The sequence below is a fragment of the Odocoileus virginianus genome, chromosome 29, assembly GCF_023699985.2.
Source record: "Odocoileus virginianus isolate 20LAN1187 ecotype Illinois chromosome 29, Ovbor_1.2, whole genome shotgun sequence".
In the NCBI taxonomy this organism is placed as follows: domain Eukaryota; kingdom Metazoa; phylum Chordata; class Mammalia; order Artiodactyla; family Cervidae; genus Odocoileus; species Odocoileus virginianus.
The window spans coordinates 30,853,735-30,876,037 of record NC_069702.1 but is presented as its reverse complement, the minus strand read 5'-3'; the positions used below and the strand labels follow the sequence as shown (position 1 = coordinate 30,876,037).

Sequence of the window (22,303 nt, the reverse complement as noted above, 5' to 3'; positions counted from 1 at the left end):
TCATCTCATCCTTGTTGTCCCCTTTTAATGATTAGTTCTTTCAAAATTTCTCCATTATCTTTAAACCACTGACAACTTTCCCATAAAACCATGAAAAAATATCAATGTGACACTCACAATAGATTATTGGTGACTGTTTTAAAAGCATTGAGCAAAACTTACTCCTCATTTTGCTTCTGTGAAGACTTATTGCTGCCTCCCCGGCTTTCAGATGAGAACTTCTTTAGAAAGAATATCTAGCTAAAGAACAAAAACAAAAACAAAACCATACTCATAAAGGTTTGTTAATGACTTCCTCCAATGCATTGAGCAAATCTTCTGTTGACATTGTTTCCAAGTCCAATCTGACAGCAGCTTCCTTGGCCTTCATATGAATGTTGTTATGAGGTTGATCTGCAAAGAAAGGAAGGCCCACTATAGGAATCCTGTGGTACATGGCCTCATAAATGCCATTGCTTCCACCATGAATTACAAAGGCTTTGGTTTCTGGATGACCTAGGAATGAATGAATTTCAGTAAACTTATTAATTATAACTTTTACAATAAAATGAGAAATTGGCTTTTTTAAGGCACTGAAATGTGAAATGAAAATACCTCCTGCCATTTAATAAATGAGAAATGTCATAGCCATCAGCAATTTCTGGCCTCCAATGTGAATGAGAGTTCCCCAAGCTGAGATCCAGGGGATGCTGCCCACCCCTGCAGTGATTGCTGAGGAGCTGGGAGAATGCAAGAAGCAAGGTGAACAAGGAAACAGGACTGACCCCAGATAGCTGAGGTGCATATGAAAGGAATGAATTCAGTAGCCCAAAGACTTTCACCTTCCCACACATAGAAGGCTAAACTCCTTAACTCCATACCTGACCTTTGATGTTCAGACTGCCGGCTCTCTTTGTTGCAAGCTTATGTATTGCCTGACTTCCCCTCTGTCTCCTTGGAGCAATTTTCTCAGAGCTACTGAGATGCTGCCTGCTGCGATTGGAGTCCTAAACATTTCAACCAAATAAAATAGCTCTCTAGTTTCAGGTTGTGACTATATTTTTCAGTTGACAGAAAGAAGCAGTGTTTTTTTAAGATAACAACTATACATATGAAAGTTTTTTTTTAATTGCTTTCAGAACTCAGAGAAGAAACTGCTATGTCAACTGAAGGGGTAAATAAAGAATTTGGAAAGAAGTGCTGAGTCACTTGAACATCACAAATGAATCCAGGATTGGCAGGTGAACAACTTGAAAGAGCATTCTGGGTAAAATAAATCACATGTGCAAAATAAGAGGAGGGCATGACAGAAATTATTCTCTTAAAGATATAGTGAAGTCATTTAGTCTGACAGGAGTGGTGTCAGGGGAAAAGAAGGGTAATGGTAGTGGCACTGAGACCAGAAGAAGGAAAAGCAACCTTTCATCATGAAGTGTGTTATCACTTCATAAAAATAATCATGGATTTTTTCTTACAGAAAATGGAAAGTCACTGGTAATAAAAAGGAAGCATACCCCTACAGAGGGAAAAAGAGAGATAAAAGAAAAGAATTCAGAGACAGGACAACAATCCAGGAAGTTATTGAAAAGTTCACAGTGAGAAGTAATTATAGCTAAAATAAAGATTATAGCCATATGGGATATGACCACATATAATAAAATACCAATGTTATATATTCTTCTTTTCCCCCCTGTCATTGGAAGTAAAAATAAAATAGTAAAGTTTTCTTTTTGAGTGTTTCGATAATTCTCTATAAATTTGTTACCTATTGAAACACTATCACTCTGCTCAGCTGTTAACTAATGTTTTTAATATTAGTTCTGACACGTCTTACCCAGAAGGTCATTCTGGGAGATCCAGTTATACAGTTAAGTATTAGGGTCCTAAGGTTTCTGGTTTCTTGCCATCGAATCTCCATAGAACCTGTTAATGGTAAGGGAAATTTCATATTCTATGACTTGAATTCAAAGTTAGAGTATTAAAATTCTAAACTGATCAGAATACATCTAATTATGTGTCTTCTATATGACATGTATGGAAATTAGGACATATTAAGTAATGATATAACTATTAATAAACAGACTGGCTTCCCAGATGATTCTAGTATTAGAGAACCCACATGCCAATGCAGGAGAGGTAAGAGATGTGGATTTGATCCCTGGGTTGGGAAAATCCATGAGTAGGGCATGGCAACCCACTCTATTATTCTTGCCTGGAGAATCACATGGACAGAGGAGTCCATAGAGTCACAAAGAGTTGCACATGACAGAAGTGACTTTGTACCCATACACAATACACTGATATAAGTAGGAATACCTACATTTGATGTACACATGATGGCATAGACAAATGAGGTATTTTTTTTAGTCCTAATTCAATAAACTGAATAATTGCTAGGTGTTCTTGTTTCTAGTACAAAAAGATATTGAGATATTACAAATAAACGACACACTTATTTGCCTTCCTTTTATACTAGCTCCTGGAGAAGGACATGGCAACCCACTCCAGTATTCTTGCCTGGAGAATCCTGTGGACAGAGGAACCTAGTGGGCTGCTGTCCATGGGGTCGCACAGAGTCGGACACGACTGAAGCGACTTTGCATGCATGCATACATTGGAGAAGGAAGTGGCAACCCACTCCAGTATTCTTGCCTTGAGAATCCTGTGGACAGAGGAGCCTGGTGGGCTGCTGTCTATGGGGTCTCACAGAGTTAGACACGACTGAAGAGACTTAGCAGCAGCAGCAGTATACTAGCTCTAACTTTCAAACATTCACTCATTCATTTCTTTTTGCTGTGGAAGAGAGTTTACTTATATCAACTTGCTAGTATAACAAGTTATTTTATTAGAATTTCATGTTTTGATTACAAAGAAGAAATTCACTCAGATAACTTAGTCATGTCTTGCATCAGTCACTTAGAAATAAACATTTTTGCTTATTTATAATTTATTAATAAAAAGCTAATTGGTGTTTCCTAGGAAGTATAAGGCTACAGTCCACGGGGTTGCAAAGAGTCAGACACGACTGAGCGACTTCACTTTCACTTTCAGGAAGTATAATTTCATTTAGATTATAAATTGTTAAGCACTTGTAAAAACAATGAAAAATGGAATTTTTTTGACATGAATCCAAAGTATTAGCAGTATTACTAGGCTTGGATGTTTTGTGTTTAGAAAATAAGAGCCAGTTTGAAATTTAAAATTTGTATGTGACAATAAAGTTGTTGAAAATGATCAAAAATTGTGACACTAAAGTTTATTCAGCTAACCCTGAATACTTTAACAATGAAGTGCAAAGCATTGACAGAATTGATTAATGTAGTCTCTAGGTCCAGTACCAAAATAAGGAACAATTTTGGAATTCCAAGCAATTCTCATAAACTGGATTATAATTCACTAGTATTTAACTTCTATTTTCTGTTGAATGAAAGTAAAGTAACCAGATCCTCAGCAAAAAATGGTATAGATTATTAGGAGAGCTCTATCAAATAGCAAATTAAAAAGTTGTTCACAAATATCTGAAGACCCCAGGGGTACTTTATATATTAGAAAGTAGGTTATAGCTATATTTTACGGAGAAGGAGGCAACTGAATCTTTTCCATACTAGTCTTCCATATGCTTGGCTGTTTCTTATGGTCCCTTTTCCCTTCTCAATCAGGAGGGGTAACATGATCGATTAGAAGCAGAGTTCATTAAGGACCAGACTTTACAATGTGCATGTGCTTGCTTGTTAAGTTGCTTCAGTCATGTCCAACTCTTTGCAACCCCATGGAATGTAGCCCACCAGTCTCCTCAGTCCATGGGATTCTGCAGGCAAGAATACTGGAGTAGGTTGTCATGCCCTCCTCCAGAGGAGCTTCATGACCCAGGGGTTGAACCCATGTCTCTTGTGTCTTCTGCATTGGCAGGAAGGTTCTTTACCACTAGAGCCACCTGGAAATCCCCCTTACAATGCACAGGGTTCATCTTACGGTTAGAGCCCTATCTTCACACTTTCTCTTTGATCTTCCTACTTCAGGTTTTGGCAGGGCCCAGTCAGCAAGGGAGGCCAATGTTTCTATTCTGTATATAACTCTGGCTGAATGGGTTTCTGAAAGCAGCCTGGGGCATCTTAGCCATCCTTTCTCTTAATAGCTCCCTGAATAGATCTGTTCTAAAATTTAGAGGATGTAAAAAGGACCAGGATTACATGATAAATGCACATTGCAAGGAAACACAACAGACATTTTTCAATATAGCTTAACATTATTGCATGACTATATTTACTATTAAAATTTAACTTCTGAGAACAGTATGTGTACTGTGTACTGTGTCTTAGAAATCATTCAAGGAAAAGGAACAAGTGACAAAGCAGAATCTGGTCATAATACCATTTTAATACCAAAATTCACACTGCATCTCTTAAATATCATTATTTTGGGTTACATTTTTAATATAAAATCATTATGGATGAAAGTCATCCCTTGTAACGCTATAACATCTGCCTTGTATATTTTGGTTTACTTATATGAGAGATAGTTCAGTTCAAAGTCGCTCTGTGATGTCCTACTCTTTGCGACCCGACAGAATATAGCAGGCCAGGTTTCCCTGTCCATCAAAGACTCCTGGAGCTGTCTCAAATCATGTCCATAGAGTCGGTGATGCCATCCAACCATCTCATTCTCTGTCATTCCCTTCTCCTCCTGTCTTCAATCTTGCCCAGAATCAGGGTCTTATCTAATAAGTCAGTTCTTCGCATCAGGCGGCCAAAGTATTGGAGTTTCAGCTTCAGCATCAGTCCCTTCAATGAATATTCAGGACTGATCTCCTTTAGGATTGACTGGTTTGATCTCCTTGCAGTCCAAGGGACTCTCAAGAGTCTTTTGCAACACCACAGTTCAAGAGCATCAATTTTTCAGCATTCTACTTTCTTTATAGTCCAACTCTCACATCCATACATGACTACTGGAAAAACCATAGCTTTGACTAGATGGACCTTTGTTGGCAAAGTAATGTCTCTGCTTTTTAATATGCTGTCTAGGGTGGTCATAGCTTTTCTTCCAAGGAGCAAGCATCTTTTAATTTCATGCTGCAGTCACCATCTCAGTGATTTTGGAGCCATCCCCCCCCCCCAATGAAGTCATCCACTATTTCCATTGTTTCCCCATCGATTTGCCATGCAGTGATGGGACGAGATGCCATAATCTTTGATTTTTGAATTTTGAGTTTTAAGCTAGCTTTTTCACTCTCCTCTTTCACTTTCATCAAGAGGCTCTCTAGTTTTTCTTTGCTTTCCGCCATAAGGGTGGTGTCATCTGCATATCTGAGGCTATTGATATTTCTCCCAGCAATCTTTATTCCAGCTGATGCTTCATCCACCTGTTCAAGTAACCTGATCACTTCCTGATCAGTTAATCCACCCAATCAGTAACCTGATCAAGTGGCTCAGGATAGCAAACCTGAGGATTTCTGTGGGCTGCTGGCTTGACTTCAGTCAGGTTTACAGGAACTATAATTATTTATTAAAATGTATCATTTATTTGCTAAAATGGAAAACTGTGAAGAAAGAAAAAGATAGCAGTTGGAGTTAAAATTTCTGGTTGAATATTTTGCTTTTGAGAAGTCTGCATTTAAAAATGATATGAGAGATAAATTGGAGTTATAATAATAGTTAATGTTTCTGGCAGAATACATCTAAAATTAGACCTTTATGGAGTTTAACAGACTCATTAAATAGCTATCCACTATTAAGTTACTGTGTGTACCTTTTGTGGAATCTGGGCAAGGGCTGATGAAATCACATTGGCTGTTAGTTCTGACATGTTGCTGATCATTGACCCCAATGAAAACATCATGCTACAATTTTCTCCAGAGCTCTACACAAACCCTTTCATTTCCTGTGAAAAAAGAATTTGTGTTTTCACAAAAGAGCAGTAGCATAGCAGACGTTATTGAAGGGATTGCTACAAGAAACCAAACAGTGAAAATCAGATATAGTCTCGAGCTATTAGAGTAGTGGCTTTAAATAGAATATTGTGGTAAAATACACATGACATAAAATTTGCTTCTTAATCGTTCCTATGAGTATATTATAGTAGGGTTAAGTATATTCACACTGAGCACCAATCTCCAGATCTTTTCCACCTGGCAAAACTATAAGTCTATGATCATTAAGAAGCTCACTTTTACATTTTTCTAACCTCTAGCAAGTTTCATTCTGCTTTATATTTCTACAAATATAACTAGTCTGGATACTTCTTATAAGTTGAATTGTACAGTATTTGTCTTTTTCTGACTGCCTTTTTTGATATAATGTAAGGTTCATTCATGTTGTGACATGTCAGAAGTTCCTTTTAAAGGTGAATAATATTCCATTGTTTGTTTATATGACATTTTGTCTATTGCTTCATATGTTGATGGTTGCTTTAACCTCTTGACTCCTGTGATTTGAGCTTTTATGTATGTGCATGAGTGCTATGTTGCTTCAGTCGTGTCTGACTGTTCAGCCCTATAGACTGTAGCCTACTAGGCTCCTCTGTGTATAGGATTCTCCAGGCAAGAATTCTGGAGTGGGTCGCCATTCCCTTCACGGTGCTGGAGTCTGCCGGCAAACGAACTGGTCGAGAATGCAATTACCAGAGTACCTAGGAAATAAGACTCAGAAAGATGGGGTTGAGAGGGATGGAGTCAGCTTGCGTCTGATTCCGACAACTTTATTGAAGAATACTACACCTATATATATGCCAACAGGAGTTACTAAAAATAGATCAAAGGTTTGCATATGTGCAGAGCTACAGGCACAGATGTTTTAAAGTCCTCCACTTAAGATCAGTAAAGCATTACCCTAGCGCTCAACATGATTAAGATCAATAGAACATTAATTAGATAGAAAACAGGCTTCAAGCATGACGAGTTTATCAGCACCAGGAAAACAGACGAAAGGTCACCGGGGTGTTCTTTCCCTGAAGGGGACAAATGCCAGTCTATGCTTTAACAAGAAGGGGTGGCAGGACAAAGAGAGACCCTTTGTTCTCTCTTAGGGCCATAAGGGGCCTGTACGTTCAGGCCGGCTCCCTGCATCAGGGGATCTTCCCGACTGAGGGATTGAACATCTCATATCTCTTGCATTGTCATGTGGATTCTTTACCACTAGCACCGTGCTGTGCAACTATCTCATTGGGATCCTAATTTCAATTGTTTTGTATATGTATCTAGAAGGGGAATTGCTGAGCTGTATGTATTGACAGGTTTTATATTAGAAGGTGCACTTTATTGTTACCACATACTATATAGTTAGTTTACAGAGTGTTTTCCTGTCCACTCACATTCCTTGAACATGCTAACTTCATGTCTTGGACTTTGATCAGTTGTGCTAATACATAGTCAACACTAAAAAAATTATTTTAAAAAATTTTGAGGAAACTCCATATTATTTTCCATGATGGCTGCTTTTAACATAAATCATTCCTGAAATCCTTGGGAAAGAAATGGGCTATATGAGGTCTCTTTCTTCTATTATGTTTATTTAGGTAAATACATTTGTGTATAAGCAGGAAATGAGGTAGGGCCAGTACACAGTGGTGACAAGGAGATGCTATTAAATACTATTATACTCAGGCTTTTCATCTATCATGTTATTAATTACTAACATAAATTCTTAGAAGGAAGTTATGCTGCAGGATACAACTCACCCTAAATTCTTTATTATTATAGGTCTATTAAACCAGTTATTTATTCCAGATGTACTTTTTTAAGAATTATTTTAGACTAGTCATTAATATTTCATTTCTCTATTAGCACTATGAAAAATTATGATTTGAATCACTTATGTCTAAAATTCACTCAGTACTATAATCTTTATCTCAAAATTTATCATAATTTCCCAAGCTGTCTGCTTAAATTCCATGATAGCTCATTTGGTAAAGAATCTGCCTGCAATGAGGGAGATCCTGGTTCAATTCCTGGGTTGGGGAGATCCACTGGAGAGGGCATAGTCTACCCACTCCAGTATTTTTGGGCTTCCCTTGTGGCTCAGCTAGTAAAGAATCTGCCTGCAGTGTGGGGAGACCTGGGTTCAATCCCTGGGTTGGGAAGATCCCCTGAAGAAGGGAAAGGCTACTTACTCCAGTATGCTGGCCTGGAGAATTCCATGGACTCTATAGTCCATGGAGTTGCAGAGTTGGGCACAACTGAGTGACTTTCCTTTCAACAAAAATAATTCAACTGCCTAAATTACAAATCCTTGACATTGAGGAGTTTGGTGTTATTGTTTGGAAATTCTATGAAACAATCCTATGAGTCCTGTTTATAAACCACAGATACACTTGTGTAGTTACTTATTTGAATAACCACACTGCTGGGTTTATTAACATATGACATGCTTTGTTTTGAACTCATATTATATAACTGATGTCACAGTAGGATGTGCTATGTCCAACTGTGGTGAAAAACCTCATCATCACTTACCTGAGTCTCCCCAGAGAACACCTACCCCACAGTGGGAGAGGTACCCCAGGGCTTTCAGCAGCAGAGATATGATCACCATTTGAGTAGTTTAGTTCTAACTATATAAAGCTCCATGTGAATTCCTACTTGCCTGTAATTGTTTCTGCATTATTTTGTCTTGTGATTCTTTATCCTCTCTAATTAAACAAATGTTACTTTCTATACTAACGTAACTGCACATTGCTCAATGATCTCTATTTAAAAGTGTAGAGGAGAAAAATTCTCTTGGATGTCTGATCAAATCCAGGTACTAATCTTTTCTTATGTCTTTCTTCTGTTTTAGATTCATTTTTTTTTTAATCTCTGGAAAATAATGACTTAATTTTTCCATCATAAAATATATACTTTCAGATCCTTATTATTGTATAAAACTTTGCAAAAATATATTTTTTAATATTTTTAAAGGAAAAGAAAAAGAATAGAAAAGAATAGGAAAAAATAGAAGGCAGTTTTTCAAGCTTTAACCTTGAAGACAATTTTTGAATAGTATTCTTTAAAACTGTATTTTCACCTTGGTGCCATCAGTCTTAATACTAAGGTCACTGAACTTTCTTAAAACTCACATGGTATATCCAGGTAATATTCTATTTCCAGTGACCAGTAGTAGCATTGAAAATTACCTGTCTTCAATTCTTTGTCACTGTCACATTGACTTGTTAACCAATGCTGCTTCATCTATGCTGTGAAAGATACATCCATTTGGTATTATTATAATACATCCTGTCTGTATAAATTAATCACTGATATGGACTGATTCATTTCATACTCTGATATTTTTATGAAAATAGCATAAGCTCATGACAAGAAAACATGCAAAAGTATGAAAATTTATATAAAAGAAAATAAGAGATACTAAAATGCTCCATCCAGGGATATCCTTAGTTTCAGATTCACATACTTTTAGAAAAGGTTAAAGTATATATGACATATAACATTTTGTAAGTTAAGATGTATAACATGATGATTGATACATCTATATATGTAATAGGATTGCCATTTTAAATAATAATTTCATTTTTGTGGCTGGATAAATTAACATTTGGCCTCTTAGTAAGTATAATGATTATAATAAAATATTGTTGGCTATATTCACTATCTTGTACCTTAGATCTCTAGGACTTATTTACTAAGAATTGCAAATTATAGTCCTTAAAGAACATCTCTCCTGTTGTCCTAGTTCTTGGCTCTTGGTAACCACATTACACTCCCTAATTACAAGCTAAGCATTTTTAGATTCCACATACAAATGATATCATACAGTATTTGTCTTCCTCTGTCTTTTCAAAAAGATAAACAAACTTTAAAACCTTGAGCTAGACTATCAAGAAAATAGATGACTCAAATAAACAAAATTAGGAATGAAAGAGTAGACATTATAATTGATTCTGCAAATATACATAGGATCCTACAAGACTACTATGAATAATTGTATTCTAACAAATTACATACCCAAGAAGAATAGATGACTTCTTAAAAACACAAACTACCAAAACTGAATCAGAAGAAGCAGAAAATCTGAACAATCCTAAAAGTAAAAGTAAAGAGATTGTTATTAATTAAAAACCTATCAACACACAAGAGCCCAGGAGCAGATGGCTTCACAGATGCATTCGATGAAACCTTGTTAATGCCAGTTCTTAAAAATAAATCTTTAAAAATTAAAAAGGAGGGTAAGAATATTTCCAAACTCATTTTATAAGGCCAAATTACCCTTTTACCAAATAGACATGGACATTACAAGTAAAGAAAACTATATGCCAATATCCACACTGAGCATAGATGCAAAAATTCTCCACAAATATCAGAAAACTAAACTCAAGAGTGCATTAAAAGCATTATAGTGAGCAAGTGAGATTTATCTCTCGGATGCAAGGATGGATCAATGTACTCAAATTAATAATTGTAATTGCATTGCATGAATAGAAGAAATATAAATAACTTGATTATCTTAATGGATGTACAAAAAACATTTGATAAAATGCAGCATTCTTTCATGATAAAAAACATAAACATATTGGGTACAGAAGAAACATACCTCAATATAGTAAAGAACATATACAACAAACTCAAAGCTAACATTATACTCAGCAGTAAGAATTTGAAAACTTTTTCTCTAAGATTAGGAACAAAACAAGGATGCGTACTGAAACAGTGATTCAGCATAGTACTGAAAGTTGTAGCTAGCACAACTCTCTGAGACAAAGTACAAGAGGCATCCTAAATAGAGAGGAAGAGGTAATTTTTTTGTTTTTCAGAATACATGATTTTCTGCACAGAAATCTCACGGACTCAACCAAAAACCTCAACTAAAAACAAATTTGGTAAGGTTGCAGGGTATAAAATCAACATACAGAAATCAACTCAATTTTGATGTATAAATAATGAAACATCTGATAAAACTATTCCATTCACAATAGCATCAAAAGAAGAAATAACTAGAAATAAATTTAGTCAATGAACTGAAAGATCTGTACAGTGATAACTATAAGAATATGTTGTAAGAAAAAGAAGAAAACACAAAAAATGGAATGTCATCCTGAGTTCATGGATCAGAAGACTTAATATTGTTAAAATGTTCACACTACCAAAAATATCATACCTCCAAGTTTTAAATTATACTAAAGTTGCAATATTTCAAACAGTAGCATACTAGCCCCAAACTAGACATGCAGATCAATGAAACAGCATACAGGGTTTAGAATTAAAACCCTGAATATATAACCAACCTATATTTAACAAGGGAGAAAAGAAAACCCCATGGGGAAAGAATAGTCTCTTCTTTCCTTTTGGAGAAAATTGAATAAGTGTATACACAAGAAATGAAATGAGACTCCTGCCTTACATCCCTCATAAAAATAACTCCAAATGAATCAAAGACTTAAACATAAGCCCTTAAACATAACATAAGCATAAACAAACATAACATTCCTAAGACACAATGTAAGGTGTTGATCTTAAAAATGATTTTTTTGATATGACATCATAACCACAACAAAAGAAAAAACACACAAGTGGGATTACATCCAACTTGGGCTTCTGCACAGTAAAAGAAATAATCAGCGACATGAAAATGCAGCCTACTGAATGGAAAAGGCATGTTGTAACTATATACTGAATGAAGGATTAATATACAGAATACATACAGAGCTCATACAGCAAAATTCAATTAAAGAATGGGCAGATGAACAAAATAGACATTTCCCAAAGAAGACTTCCAGATGCCCACTAAGTATATGAAAAGATACTCAGAATCACTAATCATCAGGGAAATGTATTTCAAAAAAACAGTGAGATAAAACCGTACCTCTGTTACAAAGTCTACAGCCAAAAAGAGAAAGTTTTGTGAGAACGTGGAGAAGATGAATGCTTTATGCTGTCGATGAAATGTAGATTGCTTTAGCCCTTGCTCAGATGATAAAGAATCTGCCTGCAATGCAGGAGACCTGGGTTTGACCCCTGGGTCAGGAAGATAGTCTGGAGAAGGAAATGGCAACTGGCTCCAATACTCTTGCCTGGAGAATTCCATGGACAGAGGAACCTGGGGGGCTAAAGTCCAAGGGTTGCAGAGTTGGACACGGCTGAAAGACTAATATACACACTGGAATATAAAATGAAGGTTCATAATCTTGAAAATTGTAATTCCAGCTTATATTCTTTTTTTAACTATCAAGAAAATTTTGATCTTATTATATCTGCTATTTTCCAACTATTTATTTTCCAACTAATTATTTAGTGTAATTAAACATTCCTTACAAATACATACATTTATATTGTGGTGTTCATTTTAGCTAAAGCACTGGTGAAGTGAAGTGAAGTCGCTCAGTAGTGTTCGACTCTTTGCGACCCCATGAACTGTAGCCTTCCGGGCTCCTCCGTCCATGAGCTTTTCCAGGCAAGAGTACTGGAGTGGGTTGCCATTTCCTTCTCCAGAGGATCTTCCCGACCCAGGGATTGAACCCGGTCTCCCGCATTGCAGGCAGACGCTTTACCATCTGAGCTACAAGGAAAGTCCCAGAGCCTCAAAACTGATGAAAACATTTTACCACTTCATCTTGTTCATCTTATTGTCAACATCTTAATAATTCCTAATATTAAAAAAGTTTATATTAAGTATGTTAAGCTAAATTTTATTTGAAGTAAATCTTATTTCCACTAACAATTTTTTAGGTGAACTTTTATAATTTGCCATTAGAACACTCCATGGGATATCTAATCTCTAGCAGTTTACTGAATATTATAATCTAGATGATTAGGGAAATCATTTCAGCTTTAATTAGTAGTTAGATCTAGGTGGCTGGCAAACATTGTGTTATCGATAATGTTATAGTAACAAAATAATGATAGTAGTTAGTATTTCTCTGGACCACTGAGTGTGTACCAGTGACATTTTGGATGTTTCACACATACTTACACATTTTTTCCCTCAACAAAAATATAAGGCTGGTACTATTATAAGATTTAGTGTGGTCATATCTCTATGAACTCAAGTATCTAGTTTTCACTCATTATTGCCTGTATCTAGCATTAACCTGTGAAGTGGTCTTTTCTGCCACTCTTCACCCTTTATAATCTAACTCAGTGACTACATCTTGCTTGTTACCTTTTTGTTTGTTGTTTAGATAATATCTGCCTGCATCTCTTTCTTTCTTAATCCTATCAACGTTCTTCCCATTGTCCCTACTAGATGTTTCAAATCGCTGTTTCCAACTCTTCTCTCCAGCATCATCCGCCTCATTACTGTCTCTTCCTGTTTAGACTAAACTTGGACTTCTTGGAAACCACCATTACTACTCTACTTCTTCTACCCTTGCCCTATCCCTTCTGTTGATTCTTGAACATCCTTTAGATTCCACTTTAATTATCAGTGAATCCGAGATACTGTCTATGATTCATGCTGCATATTATTTTAGCATTGTGGTCTTTCCCTTTTATAACATTTTTAAACAATTTTTATGACTTTTTAAATTCTTTTTCCAGGTGGAGTGTCAGATAGTAGAAATTGTGTCCACACCATTTGTCTATGTTGGGACTTATCCTGGAATATGTCATATATGTAATTATCCTACAATAAATACAATTATAATCCAATTATAACAATATACCTAATATTTATATAAAATATGATATCATATAGTGATAGATATATTTTAGTGAATGTCTGATGCTTCATTATGTGTTGAATAATAAAGTTGTAACTTAACTTACATATTCTCAAAATGTCCCACATATTCCAGTTTATTTTGAATGATAACCAGAAGCCTGGCATCCTGCAGTCAATGGGGTCACAAAAAGTCAGGCACGACTGAGTGACTGAACAGTAACAAATGAAATTCAGATACTTGTGTTGATACAGAAACATATCAGTTTCTAACTGGAAGGTCACTTTATCCAGCTTCCCACATCTGACCCATTGTAATCAAACTTTCTAAATAAAGAATTCAGAATGATTCCTATTGAAAATGCAAAGTTAATAAAAAGGAGTAGGTGACCTTAGGCAGAGGTTTGGCAGGTTTGGAGTTCAGGCTTCCAACAAATTCAAAGTTTGGTAGCCATGGCGAGGAAATGAAAAATCCCAATAGTTTCTTTTTTTATTTTTTTCCATTTCAATAGTTTCGAATGAGCCACATTTCAGCTTTTCCCATTGTTTTTGATAATGTAGTAGGCCTTTCTGAAAGAGAAAATAAAATTGAAAACAAATGTTGGATCAAATGAGAATATTGCTGTGTCTATATATTTTAGGTAATTTTTTTAAAGGAGCTTGGGATAATGTGGCCAAAGATGTTTAAATATATCTGTTTTTTATTTATATGCTGATAAATATAAGCATAGTGTAGTAAAATATAATATATCTGGAAACTGAGCTACACAAGATGAAACAGTTTCTAAATGCTGCCTAGATACTTGTGCTACAAATATGTGTGTAATTTTCAATGTACATGTCTTTATTTATCAAGACATTTTATGAGATTTCTAGTGACTTAAAATTTTTAAATTCCAAAAAAAGAAAATTTGTGAGTTTGATTTATAGTCACTTACAGAAGTTCTAAATGCTTCAACTTTTTGTATAAGACTTCCCGCTGTCTGATACTACTAATGGACTTCAGGGTTCTAACCTATCTTATAAGTTAGCTGTTCCCATAATATTTGAAAAATTGATGGGCCATTTTGTGTTATTATTTCACTTTTTTGCTTATTTGAGACAAATTTCTGTGGATTTATATATATATGAACTACCCTTCATGGCACTAGGAAAGATAGGACTTAATTCTACCAAATAAAGACACAAATTACCTAAGTATTATTTGTTGTTTAGTTGCTAAGCATTTCTAACTCTTTTGTAACCCCATGGACTGTAGCCTGCCAGGCTCTTCTGTCCATGAAATTTTACAGGCAAGAATAATGGGGTGGAGTGCCATTTCCTTCTCCAGGGAAGCATCCTGACCCAGGGATCTAGCCCATGTTTCCTGCATTGGCAGGCAGGTACTTTACTGCTGAGCTATCAGGGAAGCATGACTTACCTAATACTTCACTATGAAACTGATTCCACTTCTTCTCATCGTACAGCTGGAACCAAAAGTCAAAATAAAAAGCATATATCATAGTTTTGACCCTCTCTATGAATGTCATGTAGCCACTTAATTTTGAAAACATAACAGGTACATAGGATGGTGGAAGTAGAAGTCTTTCACTATTCTTTGCAATTGAATAGCCAGGCGAAGAGTAGAGACTGTACATTAAGGTGGCTTGAGTATCTCAGCCAGCAACTCTCCACAGGGTCCAACAGCATCTGCAAGAATGACATCAAACCTCGATTCCTGCAGTTTTGTCATAAGTTTCTTGTCTGAAACAACTCCTTTACACATGTTTACACTAATATCAGAAAATTACCAAAATAAACTTTGCACTGTTGAAAGATCGATCCAAAAGAAATCTTTCACCAGAAGCATCCATTTATCGACAAGAAGCTTGACAGCATCCTCAAAATCATCTTTAAAGATGTAGGGTAAATCTCAAACTTCCTAACAGATGGTTTATTGGAGTCAGTGAGAGTGAAAGCCGAAGATATTAGGACAGTCACCTCACGACCCTTGGAGACAAGTCCATTCAGAATTGTCTCTATAATTATCCAATGACTAAATTCCACTGGCCACACCAGCACCTTACCACAACTCCCAGAGCTAAAGTATCAAGTCAGCTGTAGCAGCAGCAGAAGTGAGAGCCATTTCATAGACGTCTTGCTCATATGCAAGGAATTTAAGAAATTACTGTATTCTTTTGCTATTGCTCAGGCTTATATCCAGAAGAAATCACTCAGCAAGTTAAATTATAATGCCTATGCCTCAAATAAGTAGATTACACAAATAGAGCAGATGTAGAAAACAGGTGAAATGGAAAAGTTGTAGAATGCTTCAATTTTGTCTTTGCTGTCACCCATCTAAAAGTTGATGAACTTGTACACGCAAATGAATTATATCAATTATATTATTTAAGAAAGAAGACTAATGTAAAACAATAGCAAGTGAGAGGCTCTTGTGTCTGCAGTCACTTTGATACAGAATTCTGCCCAATAAATTCTTTCTGGGCAGATATGGGCAAAGGGTTATCTATATTTTGCCCTCATTTTTGAAAGAGTATTTTGTTTGATATATAACTTTTGGCTGACAGTTTTGACTTTTGGGAATTTGACTATGTCATCTCACTGCCAGAGAGCATCCATTGTTTCTGATGAGATATAAGCCCTATGTTGATATTTGCTTGTGAGATTGAGTTATTTTTCTTTAGTGCTTCAAGACTTTCTGACTTTAGCTTTCAGCATTTCAGTAGCATCTGTTTATGGCTCCCCAAGTTTATCCTACTTGGAAGTAGCTGGACAATTGGGGTTTGTAGATTAATATTTTTCATCATAGTTGATATGCTTTCAGTCATTATTTGTTTTGAATATGTGTGTGTGTTAATCATTCAATTGTGTCTGACTCTTCACAATCTCATGGATTGCAGCCTACCAGGCTCCTCTGTCCATGGGAATCTCCAGGCAAGAATACTGGAGTGGGTAGCCATTTCCTCCTCCAGGGGATTTCCTGACCCAGGGTCCAATCCAGGTCTCCTGCACTGCAGGCAGAAGCTTTACTGTCTGAGTTACTAGGGAAGCCCTTTGAATATTTTAGTTTGCTCCATTTTTCCTGGCACTCCCCTTTTTTGTATGTTTCAGTTTGCTTTATTATGTATCAACAGAGGCTTATTTTATAAGCCTCTGTTCATTTTTTGTCTCTGTTGTTTGGATTATATTATCTTATTGATCTATCTTCAAGTTCACTTGCATTATCATCGATTCTTCAGATCGACTGTTGACTCCCTCCAGTGAATTTTTCATTTCAGATGTAGTAAATTTCAACTCCAAAATTTCCATTTGTTTCATTTGGAAAATATGATTTCTATCTTTTACTTATAGACTCTATTAGATAGGACCTTTTTATTATACTTTTCTTCTTTAATCATAGTTTCATGAAGGTAAGTCATATGCTTCCAAGAATTTATCCATTTCTCATAAGTTCTCTGTTTGAAATAATATAATGACTCCAATAGTCTCCTATGATCATTTCTATTTTTATTTTAGTTCCTCATTTTATTTATTTCAGTGTTTTGTCTTTTTAGTAGTTTCCTTTGAGTCATTAAACCCATCGACATTAGCTAATATAAAGTTTTTCCCTGTTACAGCTAACCATTACTCCCTCTCATAGGCAGTTTCTATTGACTGCTTTTCCTCATTTAGGTCACATATTTATATTTCTTTATATGTCTTGTGAAATTATTGTCCAAGTATTACATTTAGACAGTGCAGTGTAGCAATTCTGATTCCATATCTTGTTACTGATATATGTTTAGTGATTCCATGCACTATTTTAAGTCTCTTTCCCTTCCAGTGTAAAGTCTCTAATGCAGCTACTTGGAAGATGTAACCTTAGGCATATTCACATTCCCTGGGTTGATGTTGTTTTTAGTAGCACTCTCCTTTTAACAGTCTCTTTTTGTACCTTTAGCTTTCATCAGTCGGGTGATTATACTCCAGTTTTTTATAATATCTTGGGGGCATAAATTGCTTCAGAACCTGATCCCCAAAAGTTCATTCTCTTCTGCAAGGATAGTTTTAGAAGTCAATGTCTAAGGTGTGTTCTGAGCTCAGGAATGATCTTCATAGCTATGTTTTTCTCTGATAAATTTGCTTGCCAATGTTTAGCTTGTATCTGTCATGAAGCAACCAGCTTTCTTCTTAACTGCTTACCAGCAAACCTTTGATAATTTGTGGGCACTTATAAGCTTGACCTTCCAACAGTCTGATTCAAATAAACTGTGTTCCTAGAGAATAGTGTTTATATCCTTAAGTCTCCCTCTGGTCATACTCTGAACTTTGCCTTCAGAGCTGGGGATAGGAACAGTGGCAGACTTCTTTCTCTGTGACATCCCTTTTTTATGTGTAAATAGTAATGTCTAGTTTTAGTTTACCTTTTCATCACAAATGATTCAGTATTCTCAATATACTGTGCCTGAATAGAATCTCTGGCCTATGAGTGGGACTGGGTGGAAGAAGGAAGAATCTTGTTGGCTACTTATCTGGAACTTACTGGCTATAACCCATAGCTAGAGTGAGTGTGTGTGAGAAATTCAAGTGACTTGACTCTTCTAAGAAGATACCAGAACACTCAAATGGGACCTGTGGGTAGTGTGAAACTTGTGTTCTTTCTGAACCTACTCAGAGTGAAGTCTAGTTTTCTGAATAAGGATGGTGAGAGAGGGAGCTGTTTTAGATTTAAATGGCATAGGCTTTCAGTGATTTTTCTGGTAATGTATTTTTTTAGAAATAAATGTTTCTTTACTTGCTTGTATACCTTTAGGGCACTTTCTAGACACTGAATAGCTGTTTTAAAAAATAATTTTTCAGTAGTTTTTCTTACTTCACATAAGAATTTGTAAAATATATTATGTTACCATCTAAGAAATGAGAGTTTTGGGGCTTCAGTAGTGGCTCAGTAGTAAAGAATCAACCTGGCAATGCAGAAGGCATAGGTTTGATCCCTGATTCAGGAAGGTGGCACATGCTGCGGGGCAACTAAGGTGATGCATCACATATATTCAGCCTGAGTTCTAGTGCCAGGAAACTAACTACTGAACCTCATGCATTACAAGTACTGAAGTGTGCATGCCCTAGAGCCTCCGTCCCACAACAAGAAAAGCCACCTCAATGAGTGGCATGTGCAACTCAATTAGAGAGTAGCCCCCAGTTTCTGCAACTAGAGGAAAGCCTGTGCATCAAGAAGATCCAGCACAGCCACAAATTAAAAGAGAAAGGAATGGGAGGTCAAGGTGCAAAATTTTATTTATCTCTTCTATCTACCTTGATGTGTAGTTGATTTACAATTTTATGTTAGAGCTTCCAGGTTATAGTATAGTTATTTAGTATTTTTGTAAATTATATTCCATTATAGTTTATTACAAGATATTGAGTATAATTCCCTGTGCTATCCAGTAGAATTTTGTTACTTGTTTATTTTATGTATAGTAGTTTACATCTCTTACCCTATACTCCTAAATTGGTTGCTCTCCCCCTACTGTTTAGTAAGCATAATTTTATTGTTTATATCTGTTAATCTGTTTTGTATATAGACTCATTTGTATTATTTTTTTAGTTTCTATATTAAGTGACATAGTATTTTTCTCTGTGTGACATATTTCACTAAGAATAATGATCTCTAGCTCCATCCATGTTGCTACAAATGGCAATATTTTATTCTTTCGAAGGCTGAGTAATATACCTTTATACATATATCCCACATCTTAAGATAATTGTCTGTTAATGGGCACTCATGTGGCTTCCGTGTTTAGGCTGTTATATAAAGTGCTGATATGAATATTGCGTTGCATGTGTCTTTTGGAATTAGTGTTTGATTTTATCAGCTATATAACCAGGATCATGTAGTAGTTCTATTTTTGGTTTTTAATGGACCTGTTTTTCATAGCAGTCTTTCATAGCATAGCAGTTTTTCATAGCATACTGTTTTTCATAGCAGTTGCACGAAGTCACATTCCCAGCAACAGTGTATGGGGATTCCCTTTTCTTCACATTTTCTTTAGCATTTACTGTTTGTAGACTTTTTGATGATAGACATTCGGACCACTGTGAAGTGATACCTCTATGTGGTTTTGATTTGCATGTCTCAAATAATTAGTAGCATTGAGCATCTTTTCATATACCCGTTAATTATCTGTTTGTCTTATTTGTAGAAATGTCTATTCAGGTCTTCTGTCCATTTTTTGATTGGCTTGTTTTCTTTTTTTATGTTGAATTGTATAAGCTGTTTGTATATTTCAGATATCATTCCCTTGTTTGTCACATCATGTGCAAATATTTTCCACTATTTCCATAAGTTGTGTTTTTGCTTTGTTTTCTTTCCTGTGAAAAACTTTTGTGTTTGATTTGATCACATTTGCTTATTTTTGCCTTTATTTCTTTTTCCTTGGAAGAATAATCTAAGAAAATTTTGTTATGATTTGTGTCAAAGAGTATTTTGTCTTTGTTTTCTTCTAGGAGTTTTATGCTGTCATATCTAATATTTCAGTCTTTAAATCATTTTGAATTCATTTTTACATATGGTGCAATGGAATATTCCAATCTCATTGTTTTTAATGTGCCTATCTACTTTTCCTTCACCATTATTGTAGATACTCTTTTCTTTTTTGTATATTTTTGCCTCCTTTGCCATAAATTGGCTTTAGCTTGATGGGTTTATTTCTAGACCCTCTATTCTGTTCCACTGATCTGTGAATCTGTTTTTGTGCCAATACCACAATGTTTTCATTACCATAGCTTTGTAGTATTATCTGAAGTCTGGAAAGGTTATACTATCAACTTTATTTTCCTCTGGGTTGCTTTTGCCATTTGGATCCTTTTTTGCTTCTTATAAATCTTAGTACTATTTCTTCTAGTTTTATGAAAATGTTCTGGTTATTATTGTAAGGATTGAATTAAATATATTGATTGCTTTTGGCAATATGGCCATTTTAACAATGTTAATTCTTCTAATCCAAGAGCAAGGGATAGCTCCCCATTTCCTTGAATAATTTCTAATTTCCTTCATCAGTGTTTCAAGTGTTTAAGACTTTCAACTCCTTGGTTTCTTCTTAGGTATTTTACTTGTTTTTTATTTGATTTTAAATGAGACTTTTTTTCTTTCACTTTTTGATATTTCAAGATTAAGGTATAGAAATACAACAAATTTCTGTATTAATCACTTATCCTTCAACTTTGCTAAATTCATTTATTCTAATAATTTTTATTAGGATACATTAGGGTTCTCTACATAGAGTGTCATGTCATCTGCAGGTGGTGACAGTTTTAACTCTTCCTTTCCAATTTGGATAATTTTATTCTGCTTTTCTTGTCTAATTGCTGTGGGTATGAATTTACATTCTGCATTAAATGGAAACAGTGAAAGTAGACATCTTTATCTTAAGTCTTTCAAGTTTTCACTTTTGAGTATTATATTGACTATGATTTTACAATGAATAGCATTTATTATGTTGAGATATGTTCCTTCAATATCCACTTTGATGAGAGTATTTTTTTCATGAATTGATGTTGGATTTTGTTAAATGCTATTGAGATGATTGTGTGGTTTTTCAGTTTCCTTTTTTCCTGTATGTTTTCCACTGATTGATTTACCTATATCGAATCATCTTGTGACCATGGAAAAGTTTAAACAGAATCAGTTGAATGATCTTTTTTATATATTGTTACATTCAATTTGCTGCTATTTTTTGAGGATTTTTGCATCTGAATTCATTAAAGGTATTGGCCTGCAATTTTTTGTGTTGTGTCCTTGTCTGATTTTATATCAGGTTAATACTTCCCTTTTACAGTGAATTGGGGGGCATTCTGTCTCTTTAATTTTTTTGAAGAGTTTGAGAAGGATAAGCTCATATTTATATGTTTGGTAGAATTCTCATTGAAGGCGTCTTATCTTGTTCTTTTCTTGGATGATAGCTTATTTTTTTAAATAGATTCTCTTTCACTTATAGTGATCATTCTGTTCACATTGTCTCGATTTAGTCTTGGTAAGTTGTTTATTTCTAGAAATTTGTCCATTTCTTCCAATCTGTTGGACTCTTCATGGTATATTTATAGTATTTTTTTATCTCTGTGATATTAATTATTCTTTTCTTTCATTTGTTAATTGGTTTGGGCCTCTCTTTTCTTCTAGGTGAGCCTGGCTAAAGGTTTGTCATTTCTATCTTTAAAAAACAAATCCTTGGCTTTAATTTTTTTTATTAACATTTAAAAAAATCTCTATTTTTATTCATTTCCTCTCTGATGTTTATTAATCCCTTCCTTTTTCTGTTTTGGGGCCTGCTTATTCTTCTATTTCTACTTCTTGTATGTGCTAGTTTAGGTTTTTATTTGAGATTTTTCTTGTTTAGTGAAGAAGCTCTTCATCACCATGACCTTCCCTTTTAGAATTACTCTTGCTGCATTCCATAGATTTTGTAAAATTGTATTTTGATTTTTGTTTGTCTTGACGTATTTCTCATTTCTTCTTTGATTTCATCATTGACCCATTGGTCTTCTAGTAGCATATTGTTTAGTTTCAACATATTCCTTCTTATCTTCTTTGCCTTTCTATAGGTGACTTCTAGTTTCATACCATTGTGATTTATGAAATGATTGATAAAACTGCCATCCTCTTGTATTTGTTGAGGCTTGTTTTCTGACCTACTACATGGTCTGTCCTAGAGAATCATCCACATATGCTTGAAAAGAATATATATTCTTCTTGTTTGTAAGTAATG

The 22,303-nt window shown here is 35.1% G+C and overlaps 1 pseudogene; it reads right to left on the bottom strand.

Moving 5' to 3' along the window:
* Positions 1-271: 271 nt before the first annotated feature.
* On the bottom strand, positions 272-15,692 carry LOC110124812 (UDP-glucuronosyltransferase 2B4-like; annotated as a pseudogene).
* Positions 15,693-22,303: the final 6,611 nt, after the last annotated feature.